The sequence below is a fragment of the Bison bison genome, unplaced genomic scaffold (assembly GCF_000754665.1).
Source record: "Bison bison bison isolate TAMUID 2011002044 unplaced genomic scaffold, Bison_UMD1.0 scf7180017864035, whole genome shotgun sequence".
In the NCBI taxonomy this organism is placed as follows: domain Eukaryota; kingdom Metazoa; phylum Chordata; class Mammalia; order Artiodactyla; family Bovidae; genus Bison; species Bison bison.
Window position 1 is genome coordinate 5287592 of NW_011494607.1, and position 12862 is coordinate 5300453.

The following is a 12862-nucleotide window of genomic DNA, read 5'->3' on the forward strand; positions in this document are numbered from 1 at the left end:
AGTTCCTCTTCAATTTCTGCCATAAGGGTGGTGTCATCTGCATATCTGAGGTTATTGATATTACTCCCAGCAATCTTGATTCCAGCTTGTGCTTCATCCAGCCCAGCGTTTCTCATGATGTATTCAGCTCTTTACCACTGTCCAATTTGAAAGGGTCTGTCAGGCTCTCATAGCAAATCTTATCCAAGGCATCAGAAGCATTACTGATCAACTCCGGAAGAAAAATTTCTTTGTTGGAATAGAAGGTATTAATAATAAGAGACATGAGTTCGGCAATTTTTGCCTCAAAGGCAAATGGCTCCACCTCCGTCTCCATGGTGCACTTCCTCAGGCATCTTCAAGGATAAGAATCCAGGTACTAGAGAACACTGAGCAAGCAATGGCTGCCTCAGGCTCACTTGCTGCAAGAAGGCTGTGCATGGGTGACTTGAGAGCCTCACTGTTGTTTTAATTTGCATTGAAGAAGGAAATGGCAACCCACTCCTTATTCTTGCCTGGAGAATATCATGGACGGAGGGGCCTGATGGGCTACAGTCCACGGGGTCGCAAAGAGTTGGACACAACTGAGAGAATTCACTTTCACTTTCAATGACACAGGATGTGGAGCATCTTTTCATATGCTTATTTGCTGTCTGTATATATTTCTTGATAGGGTCTTTTGCCCATTTTTAATTGGAATAGTTTCTTTACTTATGGTTGAGTTTTAAGAGTTCTTGGTATATTTTGGAAAAGTTCTTTAACAGGCATGTCATTTATAAATATTTTCTCCCAGTCTGTTGTGTCTACTTATTCTCTTGAGAGTTTTCACAGAGCAGAGGTTTTTAATTTGAATGAAGTTCAGCTCAGCTTATCAATTATTTCTTGCATGAGTCCTATCTTTGGTGTTGTATCTAATAAAAAGACATCACCATACCGAGAGTCACCTGGATTTTCATGTGTTATCTCCTTGGAGTTTTGTAGTTTTTTTGTTCTACAGTTAGGTTTATGAGTAATTTTGAGTTCATTCTTGTGATGGAAGTAAAAACTCTGTTTCTTCTTCTTCTTTTTTTTTTTTTTTTGCAAGTGGATATCCAGTTGTTCCAGTAGCAATTGTTGAAAAGACTAATTTTTCTCCATTGTATCATCTTTGTTTTTTTGTCAAGGGTCAGTTTACTGATCGGTTTACATTTCTATGGATCACTTCTGGGCTGTCTATTCTGTTCCATTCATCTATGTATCTATTCTTTTATAACACTTCATTGTTTTGAGGGCTGTAGCTTTAAAGTAAGTTTCTAAGTTGAGTAGTGTCAGTCCTGTCTTATAAATTTAAAATATAATACTTATTCTAAAGTGTGTAGTGTATACATCCAAATGATTCTCCCAATAAGTATTATTTTAACCAATACCCATCAAAGTTTTTAATTTTCCTACGGAGAGATCAAGACGGTACAGTTAAATTCAGTTCAGTTCAGTCACTCAGTCGTGTCCAACTCTTTGTGACCCCATGAATCACAGCACACCAGGCCTCCCTGTCCATCACCAACTCCTGGAGTTCACTCAGACTTACATCCATCGAGTCAGTGATCCCATCCAGCCATCTCATCCTCTGTCGTCCCCTTCTCCTCCTGCCCCCAATCCCTCCCAGGATCAGAGTCTTTTCCAATGAGTCAACTCTTCCCATGATGATGCTATGAAAGTGCTGCACTCAATATGCCAGCAAATTTGGAAAACTCAGCAGTTGCCACAGGACTGGAAAAGGTCAGTTTTCATTCCAATCCCAAAGAAAGGCAATGCCAAAGAATGCTCAAACTACCGCACAATTGCACTCATCTCACACACTAGTAAAGTAATGTTCAAAATTCTCCAAGCCAGGCTTCAACGATATGTGAACCATGAACTTCCAGATGTTCAAGCTGGTTTTAGAAAAGGCAGAGGAACCAGAGACCAAATTGCCAACATCCGCTGGATCATCAAAAAAGCAAGAGAGTTCCAGAAAAACATCTATTTCTGCTTTATTGACTATGCCAAAGCCTTTGACTGTGTGGATCACAATAAACTGTGGAAAATTCTGAAAGAGATGGGCATACCAGACCACTTGACCTGCCTCTTGAGAAATTTGTATGCAGGTCAGGAAGATGGTAAAACTACTTCATAATTCCACTAATTGGCCAGAAAGAGGCTAAGTGGTGGAATTACAGGCTTTTGAGGTTTTATTCAAGAGATTTCTGGGTAACATTCAGTACCACCATCCTTATTTTAATTACAAATAAACATGGTATAGAACTGCAAATTCTCAGAACTCACTGAATATCTGTTACTGTAAAATTATGAGTTCAAATTTCCCCAAGTCAACTTAAAATATTATAATATATAACCAAAGCATATGAAAGGAAAATACACAAACAAAAAATAAACTTTGATTGTAAAATGAATCTTACTCAGAATGTTCAAGAGGAAAATTTTATAGATTCATATAATTCCTTTTAGGAAATAGAACTATTTCCTACAAGATACCATTCTTTCCCATTATAGTACATTTTAATTGCAACTGAAATCCCATGTTTTATCACATTTGCATAAGATTTAGCATTTTTGGTTTAAGGTAAAATATAAATATTTGCCATGCCCCAAATTTCCAATTTTGAACTCTGTAATAACTGCATATATCATTACAGAATGAAACACAAAATTATATTCTTTAAAAATCAGGGTAAATCCACATATTTTCTAGTTTCATTGCAATGCTTTTTTAAAAAGTCTTTTGAAATGTAAAGGGCATTCAATACAAAAATCCCCAAATTTGAAAACAACATTTTTGTCAGAAAAAGAAACATTATTTTAAAATGACCACATTGACAAAGAACAGCAACTCCCTGTTCTTTTCCAGAATCTAGATTTTTTGCCTTTGGAAGATTGTAAGCCCTTGGTCTCAAGCCCAAACTTCTTATCAACTCTTTGGTGTCTTCTTCTTGACCTCAATATAAATTTCCTTCTTGAGTTTTAAACTCTGCCAAGAGTCAGGAATGGGGCGGGGAGGATCATTGCTTTAAACTGAATTAAAACCAGTTTAATTCACCAAACTGATATAATTTCATTCACAGACCTTCTAGCTAAAATTCATCAAGTACATGAAATCAAAATGGCCCCATCCATGGTGTTCTTCCCAGAGCAGTTCCTCGTGACCAGGGCGACACCTGGAGCAACACAGATGGGAGGTAGCAGGACCAGGGAGTGCACTCCAGTGTAAGGCCTTCTGAGGGGTAACTTTCACAGCCTCCTATCCTGCCAAGGATTCTGGGGCTTTGCTCCATCTCTCAGCTGTTTCCAGTTGAGAAAGCCTGCATTCTACCAGATGAAGAGTTAAGGATGGGAAGAATATGTCCTCTTCTGCAGTTTAAAAAAATAAAATTCCTTTGTGTGTTCTGCCAGATGGCAAGGTTCTCCTGGCTTGTGACCCAGGGGCAAATCTAAACCCCTTTCATGGGCCCTCAAGACCAGTAAGACATGGTTTCCACCTCACCCACACGACCCTCCAAGGCATCACATATATGCCCCATTCACATGTCACACAGTTTTGTGATTGCTTTGTTTTGCCTTCACATATTAGTTTCCCAGGGCCGCTGTAACAACATATTCTGTTGCTTAAGCCAACTGAGTGGCTTAAGCAACAGAAATGCACTGGCAAACTTTCCTGGAGGCTACAATGAGATCAGGGTGTCAGCAGGGTTGGTTCTCTCTGAGGGCCATGATGGAAGATTTTGTTTCATACCTCTCTTGTAGCTTCCAATGGTTTTCAGGCAATCTTTGGCATACTTTGGCTTGTGGAAGCATCACTTTGCTCTTTGCCTTCAAGCTTATGTGGTGTTCTCCCTGTGTGTGCCTTTATGAAAAACAAAATTTAACTGAGTAAACATTAAAGATCTTATTGGCTCTGTATAAAGATTCATGATTCAAGATTCAAGCAGCATCAACAATCTAGCAGATGGAAAGTTTCCCTGAACAGTTAAACAAGGCAAGAGATTTTATAGGCAGACTAGAGTGGGAATAAAGAAGTACTAGGCCAAAAAGCAGATTATTTATTGCAAGATGACTTTCCTTAGAGGGGATGGCAAGGGTCTGCCAGGCAGATTACCTGACTAATGTTGGTCAAGCAATTCTTGATTGACTAGTGTAAGATTCCACTTCTGGGAGAGCTGAAACTGTAATTAAAGTCTTAGTTTGGTGATCTGGGGCTTGGCATAAATGACTCCATTTAGGGCCTGTTGTCTTTTCAACATCTTCACATCATCTCCCTTCTACGCACATCTGACTCTGTGTCCAAATTTCCCTTTATAAGTACACCAGTCATACCAGAACATGTGTGTGTGCACGCGGGCAGTTGTTCAGTCGTGTCTGACTCTTTGTAGCCCCATGGACTGTAGCCCACCAGGCTCCTCTGTGCATGGGATTTCCCAGGCAAGAATACTGGAGTGGATTGCCATTCCCTTCTCCAAGGGATCTTCCCTACCCTCGGATCAAACCTGGATCTCCTGCATTTCAGACAGATTCTTTACCATCTGAGCCACGAGGGAAGCCCTTATTGCCTAATAAGGTCACATTCTGAGGTCTTGGGGGTCAGAGTTGGTGGGACACAATTCAACCTGGAACACTTTGGCGCACACTGAACGGTAAGAGCTTTATGGACAGGTCTGTCCTGTCACCCATTTTAGCCCCAGAGCCCCATTAACACCCGTCACAGTGTGTCAAATATTCAGTAAGTATTTGGTGAATGGGCTTCCCTGGTGGCTCAGACAGTAAAGAATCCACCTGCAAGGTGGGAGAACTGGGTTCGATTCCTGGGATGGGAAGATTCCCTGGAGAAGGGAATGGCAATCCACTCCAGTATTCTCGCCTGGGAAATCCCATGGATGGAGGAGCCTGGTAGGCTACAGTCCATGGGGTTGCAAAGAGTGGGACACGACTGAGTGACTTCACTCATTCACTCACTCAGAACTACTGTACATAATCCAGCAATTCTACTTCTGGACATAAACCCAAAAGAGTTGAAAGCAGAGACTTGAACAGATATTTGTACAGCACGTTCATAACCGCATTATTCACAGTAGCCAGAGATGGAAACAACCTCCCACTACATATCTTCTTCTATCTGAGTTACTTGACCAGATGCTGGCACTTGTTTCTCTTCCAATTCTTCCTCCTCCTGCCGCTCCCCTTTCCCCAGTAAAGGAGGATTTAAAAATTCAGAAGTGATTATAGTTGCCTTAAAGAGAAAATTATTCCAAGGAGAAGTGAACCATCCTCAGTGCTTACATATACAATCAGAACTCAAGCAGAACTTTGAGCCTTGATTGAGGAATTTCCCAATTCAAGTCAGGATCCATTGGAATTTGCTAATAAATTCAAGTTAACCATCTGCTCCTATGAGCCCAGGTTTTCAGATATATATCAGTTAATACAGCTGTTAGTTTCTGAAAGTAAAGCAAGGACATGAATAAAGAAAAAAGAATGGAAACACCTCTTAGTGAGCTTTGAATCACGTACTCCAGAGGCTCGCACTGAATACAAAGGATTAGCTCAAAAACTACTTGAACTTAATCCAGAGCTTTTCCCAAAAACTGTAGACTGGACAGAGATTCAACAGTGTAAACAAAGATCAAATGAATCAATTCTGGACTATTATGAAAGGTTTGGGGGAAAAAAAAGAAAAAATTTAAGCAATATTCTGGCTTGACACCTGAGTCATTCTCTAACCACCAATATGACCCTTTGCTTAATTCTGTCTTTTCAGAAGGATTAGATGAAGATTTGGCTACTTAGTCAAAAGACAATCTAGGTGGGTCTGAGTTACACATAAACGCTCTTGTTATACTGGCTGACCAACTTTTCAAAACCATTAAAACCAATTAAGTACACAATGCCTGTTGAAGGTTAAGCGACCCCCAACTCGTTTAATTCCCAACCAGTAGAGAAGCTAGCTTGAAAGAAAATAGTAATAAGTCCTGAGGAAATAAGTCCTATTTGAAGAACCTGATTTTTGCTTCCTGATCCTTGAGACCAGAGCTCTCAGGATCACTTATCTAGACCATCTCTAATTTCTGAAACTGAAGGGGGACAAAAAGGGTATGAAGCCTTTAAAAAAATTATTTTATTCCAACTGCTATTTATAAACTAGTGAGTTTTATATTGTGATATCTGACTCATGACTAGGTTTAGAAAATGAAGTTAGCTCTCTCATTGTGTCTGTCTGAATACATGTATGTCTTAAGAGTCGTCAATATAATAATCAGTATAATACTTTCATTGTGCCTAGGTTTAATATAAGCTAACTAAGATCTTATTATATGTGTTGTAAATTTGTCAGCAAGGAAAATAACTCAATGTGAAGAAACCTTTAAGCAAGAGATACATAAAAATGTAATGAGATAATGGAATAAGAGAAAGTTTATTGAATAGCTAGTCACTCCTAAACAAAATAGGGTACTGCAACATTTAATACTAAACACTGGCTCCCTCTTATAGAAAACCTAAAGATATTTTGGACTACTAATGAATATGTTTGCTGCCATCCTGAGAGGTTCTCTACAAGAAAGCAAATATTTTTAGAAATTTTTCCTAAATTATCTAAATTATTATCACTGGTATTTATGTTCATCAATCTACAGAATACTAATATAAATGACAGTTGATGGTTGCTTAAGAAAAGTAGGATGCGGATTCTCAGTAAAGACGGCACATAAATGGAATTGCATTTTATTAAGAAAAAAGGAAGTAGGTCTGGTTTACAGATGACTGTTTCTGGATGGGCAAATTAAGTGATGGCTACAGAAAGTGAGGAAGGTTTGCAGAAAGCAGACCCCAAGAAAAGAATCTCATGCATGGTACAAGTTTTCTTAAGATGCTGAACGGCCTTTGATAACACATTTTAAGTTTATTTACCTCTGAAGTGATCTGTTCTGTAATTGGCCCTTGGAAACTTTGGTACTTTAGCTAAGTGAATAACTGTTGTTTCACAGTGACTTATGATCCTATCTGACTGAGTGTTCTAAACTCTTTTGATATTTATTGACAAAATTCTCTAAATAAAAATTTAATGAAGTCCTTTGACCATTAGTTAACTTTGGGATACTTCAAAGGGCCCCTGAAACATCCCAAAGAGAGATATTAAACTAATTAAGTTTTTTGGTACATTAAATTACATGGGAAGTATTGTCAATAAGCAATAAATCTTCTTAGGTTATGTTGTTGTTCAGTCGCCCAGTTGTGTCCGACTCTTTGTGACCCCATGGACTGTAGCACACCAGGCCTCTCTGTCTCTCATCATCCCCCAAAGTTTGCCCACATTCATGTTCATTGCATCAGTGATGCCATCCAGCCATCTCATCCTCTGACACCCTCTTCTCCATCTGCCCTCAATCTTTCCCAGCATCAGGGACTTTTCCAATGAGTCAGCTGTTCCCATCAGATGTCCAAAATACTGGAATTTCAACTTCAGCATCAATCCTTCCAACTAGTATTCAGGGTTGATTTCCCTTAAGATTGACTGGTTTGATCTCCTTGCTGGCCAAGGGACTGTCAGGAGTCTTCTCCAATACCACAGTTCAAAGGCATCAATTCTTCAGCGCTCTGCCTTCTTTAAGGTCCAGCTCTCACAAATGTATGTGACCACTTAGGTTATATGTACAGTAAATATTACTAATACAGATATCCTAGAAATTATATGGAGTTTCTAAAATTCTGAAATGGAGTAAAATGTTGTCAGTCATAATTCTAGTTATTGTCTACAAGTGTTATATGTTACAGCAGTGACCAAGTGACTTTGTCAATTGTCATCAGATTTTAAATGTGCCTTTTTAAGTCTTTTGTCATTGTGGTTTCACTGATGCCTTTGCAAAAGTGCTTCCTTTTTAAGATTAACAGAAAGAACCTTCTGAAGTTTCCAACCTTCAGGACCAGAATGCTGAACTGAGTAAGAAATGAAAGAATCCTAATGGGAAAAAACCTGATGGCTTGATAAAACTGTTAATAAAAAGAGTTAGTTACAGAAGACAGTGAACAGATGAACATCATTACAATTTTTATGGTTTCCATCTGAAAAATTGTTGGGTTGAATCTGTGTTTTCCAGGTATAAGGAAAACCTTCCCCTCCAACTAATCATGGCTTACAATAATTTGGTAAATTATACATTTGTAAGCAGAATTGAAGCATTTATCCTTTTTCTCTATCTGCTCCTCCAGAGATTAGAAACCCTTAGATTCCCAGCAGCTTTATCACATAAATTAGGAGGGCTACCTCACTAACAGGTCAGAAATTTCAAGGTATATTGGGTACCTTGTAAAGGGAGGAACTCACCTAGATCTCTTAAGTACTTGGCATGACTCTCCCAGCCCTGAAAGGTGTTGTTTGTTTGTTTTTTTAAGTTCAGTCTGCAACTCCTTCCAGAAGTTTCTGCAAAGCAAAAAGCCTATATGATAAATTATAGTTACATAAATTATCAGGCCATGGTTTTTTGAGACCAGACTTATTTTGCAACAAATTAGGTCTTCCCCAATGGCTCATCAGGTAAAGAATCCACCTGCAATGCAGGAGACACTGGAGATGCACGTTCAATACTGGGTTGGGAAGATCCTCTGGAGAAGGGAGGAAATGGCAATCCATTCCAGTATTCTTGCCTGAAAAATCCCATGGACAGAGAAGCCTGGCAGGCTACAGTCCATGGGGATGCAAGAGAGTCAGATACAACTGAGCGACTAAGCACACATAGGTGACAACTGGCTTCCCAGGTGGCTCAGTGATAAAGAATCCACCCGCCTATGCAGGAGACATGGGTTCTATCTGTGGGTTGGGAAGACCCCCTAGAGAAGGAAATGGCAACATACTCCAGTTTTGGGGGTTTTTTTTAATGTTTTAGTTGTGTGTATCTTAAAAACCTAAGTACAGAAGGTTTACTTTGTGAGTCAAGTATTTTTTCCTTATTCGGGTCCAGGCTGTAAATCATCTTCTTATAGGAGCTCCCTTCTTATAGGATGGTTCAATGTGATTTCCTCAAAGGAGGCAGCCAGCCACCCTCATTGTGGATCCTTACATCATCAAAGAGTATGTCCCTTGCTCAATGGCGTGCAGCTAAAGGGATTGTTTGGGAGAAATGAGACCTTGCTGATGTTGGAGGATCTCCTATGGAGGTGTGGATCAGTAGTGGCTCGCCATGGGAATGGGGGCACTGGCAGCAACAATCCTGGAAGATGCCCCTTCGCCCACTCCATATTCTTGCCTGGGAAATCCCATGGACAGAGGAGCCTGATGCACTACAGTCCACGGGGTCACAAAAGAGTCGGACATGACTTAGCGTCTAAACAATGACAACAAAATGTGGATATATTTGGTAGAAATTAGGATAATTTTGGAGAAGGCAAGGGCGACTCATTCCAGTGTTCTTGCCTGGAGAATCCCATGGACGGAGGAGCCTAGTAGGCTGTAGTCCATGGGGTCGCTAACAGTAGGACGCGACTGAACGAATTCACTTTCACTTTTCACCTTCATGCATTGGAGAAGGAAATGGCAACCCACTCCAGTGTTCTTGCCTGGAGAATCCCAGGGATGGGGGAGCCTGGTGGGCTGCCATCTATGGGGTCGCACAGAGTCAGACATGACTGAAGTGACATAGCAGCAGCAGCAGGGTAATTTTAGAGAGAAAAAGATTATGTTTCAAAAAATGTTAAATTCCAGTTTTGTTCATGGAGGTCTGCACTTACTGATTCATTTCCCAGATAGTTCCTTGTTGTTACACTAAATTATCGTAAAGGTAATTGAATTATAAAAGGACACTCTAAGTTTTGTTTCTAAAGCTTATCTCAGTAATCTTTGAATGAAAATCAGATGCCCCACAACCTGCAAACAGGAGATCATTTATATTGGAAAAGATAAAATATAAAGGATTGTTTCCAAACTAGATGGAAGGACTTTTTATCAGGTGCTCTTAACTAGCTCATGCACAGTGAATCTGAAGGGAAATTGACTCTTGGATTAATTCCCACTTCTAAAGGCCCCTACATCAGACTGGTCTATAGAGAGGAATGCTGACCTCAATCCCACCTTAAAACAAAGCTCAAACAGAGGAAACTACATCCACACCATAAGAAGAAGAAGATGACATCAGAAGTGACAGCTTAGCCAAGATGGTGGACCTGATCATGCAATTATTTATAATATTTTCTTGACTTCTTAAACCTTTGCATATAATTCAAATGTTTTTCTATCATGGACACGATTCTATGCTAATTTTAAAAATCAATCCAACTGTTGGGTTTGCAGCCAATTATCTGTGTCTAATACTTCTAGACTACTTTGATGGATTTCTCCATTCCAAGGCTCTAATTGGCCCTAAGGAACTCTATTTTAGAAGAAAGGAAGTTCAATCCTGTTCAGGCTACTCTTCATATTACTATAATTCTCTCACCTGGCCAATTAGTTATACCTGCTCTGATTCTGGCCATAAATATGAATTTTCCTCTAAAGTTACTCAAGCTCAGTCAGAGCAACAAGCAAAAATTCAGCCAAGGAATTACGGAATAAAAGCTCTCACAATTATGGGATGGATTTATGTGATTAACACCAGGCTATCATCATTTATGCCAAAGCCTTTGACTGTGTGGATCACAATAAACTGTGGAAAATTCTGAAAGAGATGGGAATACCAGAACACCTGACCTGCCTCTTGAGAAATCTGCATGCAGGTCAGGAAGCAACAGTTAGAACTGGACATGGAACAACAGACTGGTTCCAAATAGGAAAAGGAGTACGTCAAGGCTCTATATTGTCACCCTGCTCGTTTAACTTATATGCAGAGTTCATCATGAGAAACGCTGGACTGGAAGAAACACAAGCTGGAATCAAGATTGCTGGGAGAAATATCAATAACCTCAGATATGCAGATGACACCACCCTTATGTCAGAAAGTGAAGAGGAACTAAAAAGCCTCTTGATGAAAGTGAAAGAGGAGACTGAAAAAGTGGGCTTAAAGCTCAACATTCAGAAAACGAAGATCATGGCATCCGGACCCATCACTTCATGGGAAATAGGTGGGGAAACAGTGGAAACAGTGTCAGACTTTATTTTTCTGGGCTCCAAAATCACTGCAGATGGTGACTGCAGCCATGAAATTAAAAGATGCTTACTCCTTGGAAGGAAAGTTATGACCAACCTAGATAGCATGTTCAAGAGCAGAGACATTACTTTGCCAACAAAGGTCCGTCTAGTCAAGGCTATGGTTTTTCCAGTGGTCATGTGTGGATGTGAGAGTTGGACTGTGAAGAAGGCTGAGTGCTGAAGAATTGATGCTTTTGAACTGTGGTGTTGGAGAAGACTCTTGAGAGTCCCTTGGACTGCAAGGAGATCCAACCAGTCCATTCTGAAGGAGATCAGTCCTGGGTGTTCTTTGGAAGGAATGATGCTAAAGCTGAAACTCCAATACTCTGGCCACCTCATGCAAAGAATTGACTCATTGGCAAAGACTCTGATGCTGGGAGGGATTGGGCGCAGGAGGAGAAGGGGACGACAGAGGATGAGATGGCTGGATGGCATCACTGACTCGATGGACGTGAGTCTGAGTGAATTCTGGGAGTTGATGATGGACAGGAAGGCCTGGTGTGCTGCAATTCATGGGGTCGCAAAGAGTCGGACTCAACTGAGCGACTGAACTGATCATCATTTAAGTTTTAAGGCCTTTCTTTATCTTGAGAACAATTAAATTATACTAAGGTAAACAGCCTAGTAACACTAGGAAATTGGGCTGGGAGCCTATGGACTGTGTGGATATATAATTTCCCTGAAAAATAAAGATTGGTGCAGAATAAACTAAGTCAGACAACCTGAGACTATATGGGCTACACTTATTGGAAGTTTTCGGCTTAATTCTTACTTACGACTTTAATAATACTGCTAGTATGTTATTGTACTTTGCCTGTTTTACAAGATTGTTGTTTCTTACATTACCAAATGTGTGACAGAAACTTCAATGAAAATAATGATGACTAGGCGATTTAAAGAAGTTGATGAAATCTATAGTTCTGTATGCAGTCAATTCGGAGAAGGCAATGGCACCCCACTCCAGTACTCTTGCCTGGAAAATCCCATGGATGGAAGAGCCTGCTAGGCTGCAGTCCATGGGGTCGCTCAGAGACGGACACGACTGAGCGAATTCACTTTCACTTTTCACCTTCCTGCATTGGAGAAGGAAATGGCAACCCACTCCAGTGTCCTTGCCTGGAGAATCCCAGGGACGGGGGAGCCTAGTGGGCTGCCATCTCAGGGGTCAGAGTCGGACACGACTGAAGCGACTTAGCTGCAGCAGCAGCAACATGCAGTCAATTGGAGAAAGAAATGGCAACCCACTCCAGTATTCTTGCCTGGAGAATTCCATGGACAGAGAAGCCTGGCAGACTACAGTCCATGGGGTCTCAAACCGTCGGACACAACTGAGCAACTAACACTATGTGATCAATGATTATAATAGTGTAACTCTAGATATGAGAAGATAAAACAAGAGGGAATTTTTCCTGGACCATAACAGAGTGAGAGAGGTAGGTGGTCCAGAGCCCTTTGGTTACTGTTGATAGACCTAGTCCAGTAACAGCACATTGAGTGGCCCATCAGCAAAATCTTTGCCAGATCTCGGAATGAGTCTTCTGGGTACTGTGGAACGAAATGGTCAGGAAATGTCTTCCAAAGTACAGTCGGATTTATGACCATGAGAGAGCCCTGTCAACTACAAACCGGCACTTGCCATCTACCTCTACAAGGATTAAACCATGTACTGCTGCAGCTGCGGACCTTCAACATCCCCTGAAAGGAGTTCAGGGTGGAGAGCAGAAATGAGGCACTCTGTGC

General features: G+C 40.5%; 1 pseudogene; it reads right to left on the reverse strand.

Moving 5' to 3' along the window:
- LOC104984755 overlaps positions 1-412 on the reverse strand; it is a 3179-nt pseudogene extending 2767 nt beyond the window's left edge.
- Positions 413-12862: the final 12450 nt, after the last annotated feature.